Source organism: Pezoporus flaviventris, unplaced genomic scaffold (assembly GCF_033815535.1).
Source record: "Pezoporus flaviventris isolate CSIRO_AGI_PZ_B2104156 unplaced genomic scaffold, CSIRO_AGI_Pfla_v1 ptg000029l, whole genome shotgun sequence".
Lineage (NCBI taxonomy): Eukaryota > Metazoa > Chordata > Aves > Psittaciformes > Psittacidae > Pezoporus > Pezoporus flaviventris.
Window position 1 is genome coordinate 1,876,555 of NW_026892577.1, and position 19,328 is coordinate 1,895,882.

Consider the following 19,328-nt stretch of genomic DNA (forward strand, 5'->3'; position numbering starts at 1 on the left):
ATGGCAGGGGGTTGGAACTGGATGGTATTAAGGTCCCTTCCAACCCAAACCTTTCCATGATTCTATGACTAAGCAAAAATAACTGGGAAAACAATCATTAAAATCAAAGCTGGTATGACAGTTGAGTACATTTTTCTTCTTCAAAGATTAAAATATATTTTAAAAAGCCACTTATGCCTTCAAAGATAGAAATGGAAGGCTATTCTAGCTCTTATATCTTCTGTATTTCTGTCAGTATTTTTTTCTTTTACCTTTTACTGCTTCTCTTATTCTTCTTCATGTCTGCTTGACTAATTAAATCTAGCTCACCATGGGGAAAATCCCTCATTTTCTCTTCCTCTTCTGCATCCCACATACCCAGATTCCCTATGCATACTCACAAAGTTACCCTGATGTAACTGCTTTGCGCTGTGATTGACGTATGGAGCAATCAAGACTGAAGTACAGGCAGAGCTCTCTTCTAGGGCAGCAGCAGCCAAGAGCTTGAACTTTAAGCTGTCTTTTGCCAGTTTATGTCAGTCAAGTATTTTAGCTTTCTGAATTGGTTAGACTTGGAGTCATGGAGCACTGCCAGCACAGACTAGTTCAATCGAGGCGATCTTGCCTATTACACACTATTAGTCTATTACAGGTTAGCTTTCTAATTCTGCAAAGTTAATCTTGTATGACATGTCAAAATTTAATGTGCACCAACAAAACCTGTTTCCCAGATATAGCAGCAATCTTTGCCTCTATTTGTCTTCATAGGACAAATATTTTCAGGTGCCAAGGTTTCCGACATCAGTACATGTCAATGAAAAGACAGACTTTGTTCTAGTCCTAACCTTCAACAACTTCACAAGGATTGACTAGGGAAAGAAGTGTCCTGATCATAGCATAAATAACACTGTCGGTCTTACTGGAGAGTTTGATCCATATTGCACACCCAGATGCAGCGCACAGCTCTTGGCTGTAGTAGATTTAGCATTTAAGTAACTCCAAAGAGGTGGAGTATTTTGCTAAAGACTGAGAACGTTTTACTTATTGTGTACATGTCTACACAGATGCATTCAGCATCTGGGAATTTCCCATCATCAGTGGATTTGTCTGCTGTTCCATATATACTGCTGATGGTTTCTTTCCTAAGTAACTATTGGTACTCAAATGGACAAAAGTAATGTCAGAGAACAAAACTCAAAGGAATTACAAACCTCAATCAGCGTGATGTAATCAAGCACATTTTAATTGTCTTAGATATCATATTTAAACTTTTATAATAGCAAATTGTTAATGTCTGTGTTTTGTTACTATACAAGTGCCTACAACTGGCTCATGATTGTGTCTACTTAAAGAGTTCTTTGAAACATCACTGTATCAGCATATTTCAGTAGTTGCCATTTAATGAAATTATGTCAAGTATAGAGCCTGAAAATTTATTAGGCTTGAATGTATGTGCTTAGAGCCATCTTGTGGTCCAGAACTACACTGTTACTTCTATAATCAGCAGCTCAGCAAACTTTGGTTAAGTCTAAATAATTAAATTCATGTATATAACAAGTCAATATGTATTATCTAAGAGCCAATTGATGTGCAACAGTGTTAGCTTTAGTACTTAATATACTGCGTATATTGTTGTGGGGTTACAGTTGTGAAAGTATTCATGTTCCCATAATAAACCTGTGATAAATTCAAGCCTAAATTTACGATAATTAGTATTCTTGTTTAGTATTTAATAGGTGACTATGACTTAAAGCAGGCATCTACTATCTATAATCCTAAGTAACACTTCATGCCAAGAATGGCCTTATTGCATTCAGTGTTGTGTAATTACTTTTCTCCTTTTCTTTTGCTTGTCAATGTAGTAGAAACTTGCCACCACTTGCCACATTTCAAATTACTCTTGACCCAAAAGGGAACATAACGAAGTGGGACAATCAAATATACGAGGTAAATGGAAGAACAAGCACAAACAACATGAGCAGTGCAAAACAAAACGACCACTTGTATTGGACAGAAGTTGCAAAGCAAACACTCAAGTTCAAATATGGCCTAATGGTTTAGTACTCAGGAACACTAATGGACCATTTGTTCATGTTTCACATGGATTTTTTGAAACTACTAGCCATTTCATCTGGATTTTGTGTAATAAGGCAGAATATTGAAGCTACTCAGCATGATTTTGTTCTAACCCAATCCTATTAGAAATAGCCCTGGGAGCAGCAAAATTGGACGAGAGAGTTTATTAATATGGATTCAGACTAGAGTCCGCTTTAAGCATGCCATGTGTTGCATAGCCTTAGGAATTGGATTCTGTAGTGGCACACTTGAGTGCATAGGGATCTGCATTCCCAGCACCGTACGAACAGTGTGTTCTGGTGGCTGTGTTCACTGCAGTGGTACCAGAGAGCTTCAAGAACAATGTGCCAGGGGTTTCCCAGCAGGAATCTCGTTTTATTGCTGTTTTGTGGACTACCTCAGCCACCAATCATGTCAGTTATAGGTAGGAGGAGAAACAGGTTTTTCTGCTGGAAGAAAATGAAACCATTTTCTAAATTGTAGCTGTGAGCTACTGCAAAAGAAATTTCTAAACCTGGGACTAGGAAACAGCACCAGGGACTTCCTTCCTCTTTAAATTCCTTGATGTTGTGAAATTGGATGTATTCACCCACGTTGCAGCAAAAGGAGCAATTTACTTTATCCTCACATCAACGTCTTACCGTACTGGTTGCTGAGCGGTCCAGTCAATAGCTGCAGAAGTAGAAGCAGCGCTCTAATTCCATGGCTAATCAGGACACATGAATGATGCTTTGTCGGACACATAACACAGGTCAGAGGAGAGCAGAAACATCCTGATTTAAGACCAGCTCCCATGAATAGCACTGAAGGCAGAGTTAAATTAGATTTGAACACTTCATGTACTTGTGATCACGGTGACAAAACTTTGTTTCCCAACTTGAACCCTGGAATTCATGCTTCATCACACTTAGTCATAATTTCTGTGCTTATTTAAATAAAGAAGTTATTGCTGTCTGGCCTAACATGATATAGATTTCTGCCAAATGAAGATACGAGGTTTAATTTGTATCTTTTCCAATCTATAGTAAAAAGTACATTTTGCTAGTAGTCAGGAAGAGGAAGGATAGGGCAAGTGTCAAGGACTGTTACCTTTTAGATGCCTAGAAAATGTATTCCTAACTTCACTGTTTTCTGCAAGGTAGGCTGAGAAAGCTTCTTTTCACCTAAGCTGTACTATGACAGTCGCAGTACTGTCCTTCACTTACTTTCTCATCTATGTCATCTATACTTAAAAAATCATCAGCTCTGCAGGCTAAGGAGCGAATTGGGCATGTACATGTGTGTTACTGCTAATATTGCACGTCTCGCTGCAGGTCCTCAAAGTAAAGATTGATAATTGGTTAAACACAGTGGCTGAAGCCCAGCTTACGACATAAAGCAGCCTGTGTTCCAAGCAAGTTTGATCAACAGCCATTAACGTTGACTACCAGGGAAAGTATCCACCATTTATGTAATAATCCTATGGTTATAGTGGAAGATTACCCTCTCATGGCAGGGGGTTGGAACTGGATGAGCTTTAAGGTCCCTTCCAACCCAAACCATTCTGTGATTCTATGATTCTAAGTGATAAGCAGATGATTTAAATTAGCTCCAGCAAGCTTGGTGCCATCCCAAGCTACAGCAATGTGGATGCTGGCCACTCTATGTACTTAAGCAATATTTAGCTTTCATTTATGAGGCAACTGTGTCTCCTCTTAGACGACACAATAAGAAATTATCTTGCTGGGAACTTTTCCCTGTGACAGCCAAAGGCAAATATTAAATAGTATTTGACTTCGAAAACATATGATGAAATTTTTTGCATTGATTTGTAATGATCAGTTCATACCTCTTTTACTTTCTACAATTGCAGACAGATTTTAATCCACTAGTTTTAAAGAATAAGTTTTTATACTGTTTGATGGTAGAAAGCAAGCTGTTAACATTACATTATACCAATACTGCTGTGTGTAAATATTGAACTGCAGAACTATTACTGGCAGGAGGATCTCTTTCTGCTGTGCAAGTACCCACAAAAGGATCCTATTGTAGATTCAACCACAAATCACATGGTTTTGAAAAGGATATGCATTTGAGGTAAATGAAACTGTGGGATTCCTACAAACTTCCATACCCATTGAAATAAGTTCTGTGTATTTATCATAATCAGTGTTGTACAGCAGGAGTAATAATGACTAGCTACGTATTGTGGGTTTTAGGAAACAACCTAATATTACTCTGAATCTTTAGTCTGTGAACAAAAAAGAACAGAGCATCTTTGTTAGCAACACAGCCCTCTAATACAACAGGCTTTCTGTTAAGGTTTCCAAGGCTTTTAGTGGAAGTCTTGACATGTTCTGTGCTCTGATTTGTTCTAGAGGGAGCATTTAACTTCATTGGAAATGGGTACAAGAAAGCAGTAGGTACTTACTGGAGTTAAGTTAGAGGTTCTTTCACCAGGCTGGCACTTTAAAATTGCAAAGACACACACTAGCTAAAATGCTTTAAAATCTTTCAGAGTGCATTTAACAAAGCACACTGGAAAATTCCGGTGTAAGCAATAAACTCTTCCTTTTCCTTCCATTAGGTTGACTTCACTGATTATTCTGAAAGATAGTTTCTTTCCTTTTCCTACTGAACATTTATTTAAGAGTAGAATAAAATAGAATTGTTACCTCTAGAGAAAGAGATGAAAAAACAATGTCTTAAAGTGTCTATTTATACAATTTTTACTTGAATAATTCAAATCTCTTGTCCCCAGATTTGTTAATGGTAACATATGAATGTGGTAAGTAACTACTTATGCTAGATTTGTGTTGAATATGGCACCACAGAACGAATACATCAGACTGCTTTCTAATCATTAAAATTCTGTACAGAATTTCCTTTTCTCGGGATTCTCAATCTTCTCATTTTGTCTTCAGATCTTGTAATTCTCTTACTAGTTGAAAATTAGAACTCATATCACCTTGTCTGGTATTTTGCTAGTAAAAAATACAGTCATTTCTGAGTACTGGACATGAAATAACCATTATTTTTATGTACCAAATAGAAGGCTAACTGTAGTAATAATAATGGAAAAAATGCATTTTTTATTTCTTTTTTAGGTGATTCCAAAACCCCATTTTGCCCAACATTCCTGAAATTTGGACACAGTTTTTTTGGATACTGGCATTCCATCCAAGTTTCCTACCCTTGGGTGGAAATCAATTCTTGGAGCCAAATGAGTTCACTTACGCTTACTTTTCAGTCATCTGTGATTTTCTGATGCTCGTTTTCCATGTTTCCTCTGATTCTTCCCTTTTCTTCTTCTTCCCCAATCTTTTTAGTTTCTTTTCCTCCTCTGAAGTGACACCTTTTCCCAGCCCCATTTTCTTGCTCCAGATAATCCAAACATATTCACTGGACTGCAGTACAGGTCTTGATGGAGAAAGCGGATAAGTTACCAGCTGCTGTTTTAATGCTGGAACCAACATACTTAAGAACTGGAACTAAGAGAAGTTTAGGTCTATAGTGGTACAAAAATATCCAAGCCTTCTTACATCAATGTAATGCAAAAATAACCTCAACTCATTACTTCTGAAGTGACTATGACTTGCCCTCCTTTGTAACTTTCTGCAAGTGTAAAGAGCAGTTGAAAGGGTAGGTCTTTAATTCCTGCTGGAGGCAGTGAAAAAGGAAGTTCTTTAGATTTACAGTAGCAAAGGGTTTAGCAGTGTAGTGGAGAAAGCTGCTTTTAACAAGGAGTTCAGGTTGTGGTTTTGTTTCAACACTGTTTTCAGTCCACAGATTTGGGCTGAAAATTCCCATCACTTCTTTCAGGACTGGGTCCTATTGATCCTACTCCAGAAAACATTGTTTGGGTTTATTATTTCCTTGCTTTTAAAGGAAGTACCTGGATATACCATGAAGTTAATATTTCATGGTTTATTTGATGTGGTGCAAGGGTATAGACACTTATTTTTAATGAGAAGACATTAGCTGCAGTTTGACAAGCTATTCATTGGCAAAGCACTGAATCTTCAGTGGTCTCTGAAGCGCGGGCAATGTCCCCACTTGTGCTTTTAGGACATAACTGTGCAATTATTGTGATGTGGTGTCTGTAAAGAAAGAGGCTAAACACACACACACACACACACACAGAGCTTTCACAACTAGTTCCACTTCATTCATTCACGCATGGTAATATATAGCATACAGATATGGGTCTGAGCCATGAAGCCAAACAGCAACTACATCATTCCCAGTGACTGTTTTCAGTCACTATGAATTCCATTCTATAAACAACCACTTCCAAGGCTGCTTCCCAGCCCAAACTTGCACCCAAATACTCCCTGGCTTACTCAAGACCCAGGTGCTATCAGCAATTCTTCTTTAACTATCCACATAGCGGGAACAGGATGGCTTGCAGTTCCCACATTGTGATAGTCTGATTAGTGACTTCTTTTGAGAAGGGCATTGGTGTATCAAATATTACAGAACAAATACAACCACTTATAGGTAGAAAAGACATGTATTACTCTACTTGTCATGGAGAATGTTTCTATTCCTACAAAAATCTTGATCATTTTGTGTTTCTGAGGAGACTTTCTATACCAGCTTCAATTAATGTCATTGATAAAGTGGTATTAAAGACAAATACCTCAAATCTTAGCTATGGGTGTGAACAGCATTAAAATGTGTAATCGCCACCTCACCTGGAGACCTCATTCGGAGTTTTGAGACCTCACCTGGAGTATTGTGTGCAGTTCTGGTGTCCTCAACATAAAAAGGACATGGAACTGTTGGAACAAGTCCAGAGGAGGCCACGAGGATGATCAGGGGACTGGAGCACCTCCTGTATGAAGACTGGCTGAGGAAGTTGGGGCTGTTCAGCCTGGAGAAGAGAAGGCTGCGTGGAGACCTCATAGCAGCCTTCCAGTATCTGAAGGGGGCCTATAGGGATGGTGGGGAGGGACTCTTCATTAGGGACTGTAGTGATAGGACAAGGGGTAAAGGGTTAAAACTTAACTAGGGGAAGTTTAAATTGGATATAAGGAAGAAATTCTTTCCTGTGAGGGTAGTGAGGCACTGAAATGGGTTGCCCAGGGAGGTTGTGAATGCTCCATCGCTGGCAGTGTTCAAGGCCAGGTTGGAGAGAGCCTTGGGTGTCATGGTTTAGTGTGAGGTGTCCCTGCCCATGGCAGGGGGGTTGGAACTGGATGATCTTAAGATCCTTTCCAACCCTAACTATTCTATGATTCTATGATTTTTTCATCTGCAAGTACTTGAAGGTCATGAACACAGGATATTTGCTCGTGATTTTCCTTTCAGTGAATGAGAGCACAATAGTTTTCGGCAGCTCTATGAGCTTTATAAGCTTGGCAGAAGGATAAATTTACAACTTTGTTTTACCAGGGATAATTTGAGGGGAAAGTGCTGTGCTGAAGCACTTAGTCTTTGAAAAACTGAAACTGTGCTGCCTGCTCTCTAGGCAGACGCTGCAGTAACAGTAATCCAAGTTAGCCCAGTTTCAATCTGTATCCAAAGCCCTTTGAAAAAGTCACACAGAGCAGGAAAGAAAGGAAGTGTTCACTGCTTCCAGCTCTAAAGGCATCATTCTTCCTTTTGTCCTCCAACAGTAGGTCACAAGACAGGCACAAGTCTTTGCATCAGACACACGATGGAAAAGAGTCCACAGCATAAATTTCTGCAAGGCAGAAATCCATGTTTCTTAATTGTGGCACAGAGTTGCAGTTCTTTGGAATTTTCCACATCTTTGAAGCTCTTCACAAAATCAGAGCAATGCTAAATTCTTGTAAAGAGAATAGAAAAGTGAGGTTAAAGCTTCATGAATTTTTTCTTCTTGCCAATAAACCCAACATGGCAACTTATTTTGTATCCAGAGACAGAAAATAAGGCTCTGAAAACATATGAGCAGCCAGTCTGGGTGTTTCAAGTGCCTGATTCACTCTCTGAAATGTAAAGTGCCTTGAATAAAGAAATAAAAAGAAATAGAGGCATCAAAAATCAGGCATTTCTGTAAAAAAATGTAGCTCTGTACAGATGATAACGATACATGTAGATCAAAATGAGAGTGAGAAAGAAAAAAGGCTCAAGTTCAGCTCCTGAGATGTAATCGTATGTTGCCATTATCCTTTGCAATTTTAATTGAGTCGTCCAGCTCTCTTTTACAAAGCAACTTCCACAACAATCTGAAACTTTTGATGTTCAAGGGATCAGACAGAAACAAAACCACAGTCCCATGCACGGTGGGTACCTGCTTTACACCATCACTGTGCAGTGTTTCTATTAACGTCTTAAAATTTAGCACACTCAGCTCAAAATTGAGTTTGTTTCAAAACAGCTCCAAGCTGAGAGAACAAAAAAACCCAACCCAAAACCATTTAAGGCTCTTTCTTTCTTTGAAGAGATATCAATTCCAAAAGCACAAAAAGCCATCACAGTCTAAATCGAGATGAAGCTGTCAATTCCTAACTAAAGCACCATAGCCTCTGGAGTTCTTAGTCTTGTAATAAATACTTGTAATCCATAAAAGAATTGGATTAAATATGCATTAAATATGCAATTATTAAATATGTAATTATTAAATAACATGCTTTACGTGATATTAGAGAATGTATCATATATTCTGCATATATACTTATTATGAAAGTAATAGCTCAGATTTTTGAATGAATCAAACCTTGTCATGCCATATGGGAAAGCTATCTATTAATTCATTTGCTGTTATTTACTGCATCATTTTAAATCTATTTCCTGCAATATATATGTAATAAAATATCTGCCACAATGAACACTGCGATGCCTGCTCCTAAAAGCTTGCATTTTGCCTTGACATTATTAGGACAAACACAGCAATGACAGTCAGTGTTATTGGAACTTATGATTAAAATCCTGGGTACTTCATTCTCTCTCATAAGTCCCAAACATCTCTATCAAAACTGGAAAATGCTGGGTTCAGATTCAATGAATTTCTTCCTTGAAAGGATTGAATTTCTGGGAAATCTATTTTTATTTTTCCTGCAAGGCCAAACAGCAGAAACATTTTGATTCTCAGGAAAAAATAAAGGAAGAAAAAAGTTATTATTTTCCTCAGAGGCAGAGTGCCCGATCAGCTTTATTGAAACGGTGATTGCTCTATAACTACCAGCTTCTTACCAAGTTGGCAGATCTGGGCAAACACGTGGAGAGCAGAGCTAGCTTTGCTGCTTGCACAGCAAATGAGCTCACACCTAATGAAAAGGGGATTGCAGTGAAACATTCAGCTCTCCTTTCCTTTTTCAACATCCCCAGCCCTTGTTTCTGTAGTAAGTTGACTTTGCGTGCCAATAGCAAAGCAGATGGGAGGCTGCCCCTGCAACAAGCAGATTTGAAGTCATAGCATAGTGCTAAAAACACTGAAGGCTGTCATCAAAGGAGCAGAATAACGTCCCACAGAGCAAGGAAGTTGCACAAGCCACATTTTACCTTAGCAAGACTGCAGCTAAATGTAGGGATCACTTCAGAAACGAAAGGGGCATGGGAACTTTAGGGGATGCTAAAATGATTTTATATTTCCTATAACATTTCTTAAGCAAAAAAAGAGAAGTTCAAAAACTCCTAAAGTATTTATTTCTGGATTGGTCAGAACTGGAAAGAATTAGCACTAAGGTGCTGAGCTTTCAGATGTGATTACATCAGTGGAGCCTCTGAAAAAGAAAACTAAGTTATGCAGTAAACAAAGGGGATCCCAGCAGAGCAAAATCTTACTGTAGCATCTGTGTTTACCTTTTAGGTGCTCTGGAGTTCTTTTCATGAGGAATGCCTGGGGGAATGTTTTGAAAACAGGGCAGTATCCTAACCCCTACTAGTATGCGTTGCATATGTATGTATGTTAACACGTAGCACAGCCTATTAGGAATGGGGCTGTACCATGAAATGCTGATGAGCATTTGGTGTCTGTTATGTATATTTAGGAGGTTTTTCCAGACTGTCTCTAGGCTGGTGTCCTGAACTGAATGCCTCTGAGGACAAATTCATTAGATGTGTTTATATTAAAGAACTCATTAGATGAGTTTCCACTTTCCAGATTAGATGGATCTTCCTCATTAGTGTCATCCAAACAAAACTCAGTTTCTGTGCCCTGAGACACAAAGGCATTAACCACAATGTAATAAATGGAAATGATCTGGAGATTCTCTCAAAGAGCACGCTCCTGGTGCTAATAATAAAGACTCAACTTCAGACACCAATAATGAGACCAGTAAATGCTTATGTATCAATTCAGGCTTTCAGTTTCCCAAACTTCAGAAATGATTCATCACTCCACTGGAGTTTCTAGGAGGTGATTCACTGGAGCTGGCTTGGATACATTTCAGACCCTTTTGCTATGACACAATCTTTTGCTGAGTCCATCCAGTCTGCCACAAAAACCATGCAAGGTACAAGAGAGGGATATCACAGACAGTCCAACGGAGCTGTTCATAGTCACCAGGCTAATAGCTACCATTCATTCTACTTCCCTGAATCCCTATTCCTGCATTTATCTATGGATAAATGGACCAAATGAGAGTGTGAATGTTAAAATAGATGTCTGAGACAGCTGGAGAGACTACTTGAAGACTGTATAAAAGAAATATTTCTCCTCATTTACATTTGTGCATCCTATGTTCTGCTTTTATAGTGGTTCAGTTCTGAAAGGAGGTGAAGAAGAGCCTATAAATAGACCAGGAAAAGGCAAATAAGTTCCAGTGTTATATCTGAGATAATTCCTATTTTCCATCTCACTTTATGCAGACAACCTGGTTAGTGTGTAGCCTTGTAACTGCACCAAAAGCTGAGCTAAATAACAAAAAAAGGAAGAAGTTCATAAGGATTTATTTAGATATCCTGTTGATCAATGTGTTGGTCAATTCTACTTAGAATTTAGAACCTACAGATGAGCAGGACCTATACAATCTAAGAAAAGGAAAAGACACCCAGGTCTATTGAACAAAATACCTCTGCCTGATAGAAACTTCTGTAGCATAAACTGGCAAGAATTCATTGGTTGAGAAGGAACCAACCTGGAAGATCCTGCAGCGCATTACTGTCAAATCAGCTGTAAACCATCAGTTCTGGAATCCAGCAGGGAAGCAAATACACCATGTGCAACTGTTTACATGGACCAACACAAAAGCTTAGTTAGGAACAGAACACAACACAAATCTCTAAGCACAGACACATAACTAAATAAGGGCCTCATCTCCTATCTACTTTTGTGTCTTCAATTGACAGCATCCAGGCCCAAACTGGTCTCACAAGAAGGGTGTAAGATCACAAAGAGACAACAAATGCAATTTAGAAGTGGCTTGCAACAGAAAACTACTATTTTTTTAATATAATCTAGTAATTAATAAAACAAAATAATCTCAGGTGTCTTTGGTTTGTGATGGTCAGAGACCTGTGGGGAATGAAATATGCAGCAACCACTAAAAATATCTCTTTAGCGAAAGAGAAAACGCATTTGATTACAGAGAAGTTAAAGTGAAAGGTCAGAAATGTCTTAGGAGACAAATGGGAATCTCTCTGAGAGGCTTAACTAAAGTCCTGGGATTCAGAGCATAAATCCCTGAAATAGGATTGGAACTAATGGTGCTCTAATGAGTTATGATGCCAATTATTAATGGCATCTTCTACTCCGTATGGTGGCTGCGAGCAACATGTGGGGTTTTAAAATTACCTTGATTTTTTCCACACAGGAAAAATACATCCTTATTACTTCTTTTTATGAGATCCCCCTCTGGTACCTTATGCTTAATCATCAGCGTGATCTAAAACATCAGTCACTGCTACGAAAAGGGGCGCAAACAAGCCCTGTTACTCAGCTGATTTGTACCTAGTGTGGCTGCAAGACTAAACTTGGCAATGTCTCTTTCTTGTGATAATAGAAGCTATAGATTATAGTAAACACAGTTTTAGTATCGACTCTGTGCATCTTGCTTCAGGGCTGTCGGAGTAAAGCCTCTTGCCTGTACTCATAACTTACTTCCTGAGGCCACTCAGGTCTGTGTCAGTGAATGGTTTCTTAAAATGTTACTGTTTTAAAAAAGGCCTTTAACTTTTCAAATAAGAACATATTATTTAAAACCCCTGATGAATGCTTTCATTTCGTGTTCATAGGACTCGGTGAGAACACAAGGAAGGAGTTTCGTAGGCGTCTTTCTCCGTAGTGTTTCTAACGTTTAGCATGTTTGAAAATTCACCAGTAAATAAAGCAACCTACCTCAAATGCTTTAGCAGTTACTGAATTGTTTCGTTTCCTCTCCTCCTGCACAAACCCACACGTATTTTAATGGTCTTTGTGGAAAAGCCAGCAGATATGTAACAGAAAATGATGTTCTTTTTGTGCTATTTCACAAGGTGAATTTCACAGGAAATTCTGTGGAGACTCATCCCTTGGTATCCCTTGGTACTTTATAAATAATCTTTGTATGTACCTATTCCATTTCTACGATACCCAAGTCCAGAGTAAAACCAATCCTAAGTTCTCATTCAGCTTTCGGCATTTCCATACTGTGTTAGATTGGGGCTTTCACAGCATCCAATAAGCCAATAAATATAACATGAACATATGTGATATATTATATTGTTAGCATTATCAATCATATTACAAACAGATTTTAGAGAATAAAATCAAACCGGTGTTGTTGTCTTATATGGTGTTAATATGATAAGAAACAATCTGTTGACCTTTCTAGGAATCTGGCTCCTAAAAATCACCTAGCTCTGAATGTTTATCCAAGAATCTGAATTCAACATGGTACAGATACCGTGCCGCTTCGATTTGTCATCTCATAGGTTGTGTAATTTAAGCTACTTATTTACACTCCCTTTGTAGTCAACATAGAGAAAGTCGTATCTTCAGAGAGGAGGTTATCTTGTCTATTTTTGGTCCAGATTTGATAGTAGGATTAATTTCTTTTTGAGGTACCTGTATCTGGTGATACAGTTGCGTATAATGCTCTTCAGGAATATTAAAATAAAGGCAGATGAACAGAAGCTAATTAAAATATTTTAAGACTTTCGTTCTCACAGGGGTTAAATTGTTTTCTAATGTAATTTTTTGTGATTTCACATTTGCTTCAAGCCAATGTGACAGCACTTGTTAGTCAAGCTTAAAAATAATATCACTAAGAACAACACTTAAAAATATGTGTGGATTTTATTCAATGAAGACATCTAAACCATAAGATCATTAAACTCTAATCACCTATTTACATGTACGAGCTATTATATGCTACCAAGTCTCATGAGCTTGACACTAAGAGTGACAGAGCATTTGAAGAGTTATTTAAGCTGACTTATAACCTCTTGAGAGAGAATGCTATCAAGCCTAGAGACTTCTGTTTTATCACAGATTTCAGCAGATCCCAGACATTACTAGCTATAAGAACACAAATGCTAGTTCACAAGTCAACAGTAGTGGTCAAATGTTGCTGTAAAAGGAGGTTGAATCTTAAGATAGCTAAAATTCTCTTTGAGGATGGTGCTCTTTGACATCAACCAATCCCTCCTGTGGCAGGGGCAGAACTGCAGTTTTAAACCTTAGGCAATCACTGCTTCTCATAACTTGTTGCTAAGTTCACAGCCCCTGTTTCTCACCAGGACCCCCAGCTAGCTTCAAATGAAAGTAAACCTCTATTTTGGAGCTCTTTCTTTCAAGATCAGTACAACATAAATGTGCAGTGGAACCAGGCAGACTTATGCAACCAACCTCACTTTTATTACTCGTTTGGAACATGTTAAGATCATTTAAATCTGAAGGGGAAAAAAACAAATGCCTTTGCTTTTGACGCTACCCATCTCCTTGTCCCCTTCTCCAAAAGTTTCAAGTCCCCTTCTGTAGTTTTGAAAAGGTTTCCCTAGTTTCCTGACATATTAATTCTTACATTCTGAATGGCAGTCATGCTGTTTTCAGAGGTTCCGTTCTTGTCTGCCAAATGCTAAAAATATGTCTGGTCATCAGTGCATCCAAGGTAATCCTATTCATATGATGATGGACCTTGAAAAGCCCTTCATTCCAACCTGGCAGTGCCTACAAGTTATCTAATTCCCTTCAATTCTACTTTTCTAGAATAGAATTTTTTCCCTTAGTCCTGCCGGCATCAAAGCAAATGGGTAAAATGAGCCAATGGAGCAACATTCAAAAAGATGAATGGGTAGAATGAACCATATCCATCTTTCACAAGAGTAATGCTGAAATTCACTACCCTGTCCCACAGCTACTAAAAATGATGCCACTGGTTTAAAAATAATGAAACTTTTAACATAGAAGCTTGGATCCTTTTTGTATTCACACCACAGGCATTCTTAGTTACAAGCAGAGGTTAGAGATTCTGCCCTGGAATGGAATAGTCCAGCATGGTGCATTGAGGGGGTAGGGAGGGATATGAACAAGGAAAGAGGAAAGAAAGTTATCTTGATACTGAAATATTAATTCTTGAGCCCTAATGCTCAATATTTGACTTCTGATTAAGCTAAAACCTTTTCTGGTGAAATAGGAGAGGGTCCCAAGCATATCCCTTCCCCTCCAATGGGGAGGACACCTGGGGCCAGCTCCAGGACAGCACAGCAGAGGGATGCCTCTTCCTACTGGGAGAGCTCCCAGACTCTGTTGGAGCCAGCCCCTGCTCCAGACAGCTGCTTGATGCTGAGACCGGGCTTGATCTATAGCTCCTGCTGCACTGCAGCAGCCCTCACTGCACCCTGACAAACTGTGTTCACATAGTAAAAGCCAGCTTTGCTTACAAAAGACAAGAATATACTGTGTAAAAATGCAATTAAGGACATAGCTGCGAAGAAAAATAGTCACACTACACCTCTGACTAACTATTATCTCTCAGCTCTGATAAATCATTACAGAAACTGTGGTTAAAAAACTCTATACTATTCCCAGAATTACATACGGAACTGTCTAGAGGCTCCAAATGGCTTCTTCCTGAGAAGAAGCCACTTGCTCCTCACGTATTGGCTTCACCAGGAGCAGCTCAGGTCTGCAGGGTTGCAAAAATCAGTAATTTTCCACATGTGACCTGCTGTTTTGCTTATCCCTCCCTTGTCAGGGAGCAAGACTGTGTCAGAAAACATTGGGAGCCCATAAAAATTAATGCAAGTCACGAATTATTGAAGACAAATATTAATATCTACAGAATTAATAATACATGTTGAGGCAAAGACTCATTAGTTTTCAAACCTATTTTGTAACTTGACTCATTGCTCTTTGCATGTGAAATTATACTCGTACAATCTACATTACCATCAACTAAATAGTATTTTCCCAAATCTAAATGTTAACTCACTTTGTTTTGATACTTCAAATGAGCTCCATGGAAATCACTGTAGGAGGAGGCATTATTGTTCCTGGTGGACTAGAGATGGGTTTGGGACATTCCTAAAGTTTTAGACAGAGGGATGCCATCCAAAGGGACCTTGAGGGGTGGGTCTATGGGAACCTCATGAACTTCCGTGAGGCCAGCTGCAAGGTGCTGCACCTGGGTTGGGGTAATTGCAAGCACAAATGCAGGTTGGGAAGAGACTGCATTGAAAGCAGCCCTGAGGAGAAGAATTTGGGAGTTTTGGGTGACAAGATCAACATGATCCATCAGTGTGCACTTGAACCCAGAACCCCCCCGTGTGCTGGGCTGCATCCCCAGAACGTGAGCAGCAGGTAGAGAGAAGGATTTCCCCCCTCAACTCTGCTCTGGGGAGACCATACACAGAGTACTGTGTTCAGCTCTGAACTGGATGAGCTTTAAGGTCCCTTCCAACCCAAACCATTCTATGATACTATGATTTGAAAAACATTATATTTGGAAGGTAAAAAGCAATGGAAGATTAGCTATAATAGTCAATCTAAATTCTTTTTGGGTGTGCAGCAAATGCTATTGTGGTGATCCATACCTGAGGATAAAGAGAAGATAGAAAGAGGCAGGCACAGGATGTCAGGAGATTATAAGGCTGAGTGATAGTACATTTATTAATAGCGACATTAAAGCTTTTTGCTTTGTCATATTCAGCTCTAGAAGCATGAGTACGTGACAGCTTCCCAGGGCACTCTTTTTGGCTCTTCATGGAGATATAATCCTCTCATAAAAACTATCATCATTCTGGATTTAAACTTTTGGCAAGGATTCCAGGAAATAAATTTTGCTAAGTGACTAAATTATGTAGGTATTGAATCAGCAGATAAGAAAATGCAGTTTTAGAACTGTATGTGCTGGTAGAGCAGAGCAGGGAAGAAGTTGTCACGTACAAATATACACTTGTATTAGTCTTTTTCCTTCAAATGATGTTAGAGCCTCTATTTTCAAGAACTGAACTACATTTTGTAGTGTAGCTGTAGTTGTCTAGAAGACGACAAACAAACCATGGTCAAATTATTACATGAACATCAACCTAGAATGTGTGATTGTCACTTCTTAGAACAGCAGCCTGGTTACAGAAAAGGCAGAGGTGGTGCAAGGTATTTTTCATTTCGGATGTGAAACTTCTCAGGTACTTCAGGTTGGAAAATAACAGAGGCCAAATCTAGTTATGATGGGTGCTTCTGGAGTGTAGTAAACCAAAACCAGGAAAGAGTAGCTATGTTTCCATCAATAATAGAAATTTAAACATTTTTATTTTAAGGAATTTAAAAAAAAAAAACAACAACAACAAAACAAACACAGAGTTAAAGGAGTTTAATTTATTCTGTTTTAAAAGTGAAAATTCTCTTGAGAAGTCCAATTGAGGTTTTCCTGGCTGCATCAAAAGAAGCGTGACCAGCAGGTCGAAGGAGGTGATCCTGCCCCTCTACTCTGCTCTCATGAGACCTCACTTGGAGCATTGTGTGCAGTTCTGGTGTCCTCAACATAAAAAGGACATGGAACTGTTGGAACAAATCCAGAGGAGGCCACGAGGATGATCAGGGACTGGAGCACCTCCTGTATGAAGGCAGGCTGAGGAAGTTGGGGCTGTTCAGCCTGGAGAAGAGAAGGCTGCGTGGAGACCTCATAGCAGCCTTCCAGTGTCTGAAGGGGGCCTATAGGGATGCTGGGGAGGGACTCTTCATTAGGGACTGTAGTGACAGGACAAGGGGTAACGGGTTAAAACTTAAACAGGGGAAGTTTAGATTGGCTATAAGGAAGAAGTTCTTTCCTGTTACGGTGGTGAGGCACTGGAATGGGTTGCCCAGGGAGGTTGTGAATGCTCCATCCCTGGCAGTGTTCAAGGCCAGGTTGGAGAGAGCCTTGGTCAATATGGTTTAGTGTGAGGTGTCCCTGCCCATGGCAGGGGGATTGGAACTGGATGATCTTAAGGTCGTTTCCAACCCTAACTATTCTATGATTCTATGATTCTATGGCTGACAAGGCTTCTCAAGGACAGAGATTTAAACAATACTTGCAACACAGGTTGTCAAAGTTAGGTTACATGGGACTTTGAGCAACCTGATCTAGTGAAAGAGATCCATGCTCAGAGCTGGGGACTGGATTAGATGATCTTTAAAGGTCTCTTCCAAATCAAATCATTCTATGGTTCTATGATTTTATGACTGGACTCAGTGCAATAAAATGTTTATTCTGCCTTTTGATGTCTAGATATTCTCATAAACTGTGACCACCACAGATCTGTGAAACACAAGTCCACTTTTCTAAAGTAATCAGCATGCAAAGCCTGTCCCAAAATTGTCTCAGAAGACAACAAGAAGCCAGTCTATGCCTCTCTGTTAGCAAAAGGAACCATTTCATCCTTCCTCTTGATCCTGCTTCCACATAATTACCTTTAAGTTTACCTACAGGGTAAATTCAGTCATTCCACTATTCAAATGAAAACGAACCATTTCATTTTTGGAGGTTACATTTTCGGTCTGATGGTTCACACAGAACTCTATGAATACTAATGCTTGCTCAAAGGATCAGGAGGGAACTCGCAGCTGGAAGAGGTCAAGTTTGATAACCCCTTGAGACAATGAACCCAGCTATGAAACTGTACCCTGACATTCTCAAAAAGCCCTTTTTCTGAATAAGGCTTTGAAATACTGTGGATAATACGTAACTATTTCATGTCCACTGAAAATTTCAACTAAAAATTGCTAAAGAACAAGAGACTTTAACACAGAGATTAAATCACTGCATCATTCATTAAGGAAGTTGTAAGAGAGTCTGCCCTGTATCACCTCACAGCAGAGCCAGCCATAAACCATAGAGCTGCATATTCCAAGTCAGGAGGAATTTCAACTTTCATGCAGCATGATTACTGTTAAAGAACACTGTGAAAACAGGTAATGTTTGATGGATATACCGGCTGATTTGTTTGCATAATGACTGCACAGAGTCCCTGTAGGATGATCAAAATAAATAAATACAGTGAAAGTGCAGTGAAAAAATACACATAATATTTCAAGTAAAATCTTTTTTCTCGGAGCCCTAACTGTGCTGTAAATAAAGGAGTTGCTCCAGCACCCCCAAGGTTTCTGCAGGCTGAAAACAGCTTTGAAATATCACTTTTCTACTATCAAAGATGTTTAAGGTAACCTTTTCTTGTAATTTAATGTGAAGTTAATGTAATGGTAAGCTAATGTGTAATGGTGAATCTAAACCCAATCAATAAATTCAACACCATGGTGTTCTAGGCTGATCCACTTTTCTGTTGCTCAGATGAAAGTGGTTAAATTTATGTGGCCAACTTAGCCCTCAATAATGCCACTGCCCTGTTTTGGTCCTACAAAAATGAAATTACTGTTTGAGCTATTGGACATCAATGCTCTCTGAATCTAAGCAGTTACCTCTACAATAAACACAATGTGGACTGACTATTATGAAGAAAAGATGACAGTGTATATACACCATTTTGACACTGAGATAGGGAAGTTGGGTTACAGTAATGCTGAAATGGAAAGTGAATCCCATAGCTGAAGTTCACTGCTTAAATTCCAGGAGAATATTCTATATTCTGTATGTGGAGCTAACATAACAGATAAGAGTAGAACCACATAAAACAATACAATTAAATTAACTGGAAATGTATTTCTTAGCAAACTATATAGTTTCATAAATTACTATAATTTAATATACATGCAAAATCTTATTATTTTACACACAGACTAATACACTTTTAGAATGCAGATTTAGGCTATTGTAAGCCTTGTCAAGTGGTCAAACTGTAAAAACTAAGAACTTAGATACAAAATAAGAAATTTCTTATTAGTGAGACCAAATCCAAAGCAGACCGCAACAAATCTGGCTATAGCTTTTCTGTATTGCCACACAACAACATGATAGCACCAGCAGAAA

The 19,328-nt window shown here is 38.9% G+C and overlaps 1 long non-coding RNA gene across 1 annotated transcript; it reads right to left on the bottom strand.

Annotated features, from left to right (window-relative positions):
- Positions 1-789: 789 nt before the first annotated feature.
- Positions 790-5,548, bottom strand: LOC133272037 (uncharacterized). Its single transcript, XR_009744328.1, has 3 exons — positions 5,278-5,548; positions 2,697-2,858; positions 790-1,121 (listed from the first exon to the last, which is right to left on the bottom strand). It is a non-coding gene; the product is annotated as an uncharacterized LOC133272037 (long non-coding RNA).
- Between the last annotated feature and the right edge of the window lie 13,780 nt (positions 5,549-19,328).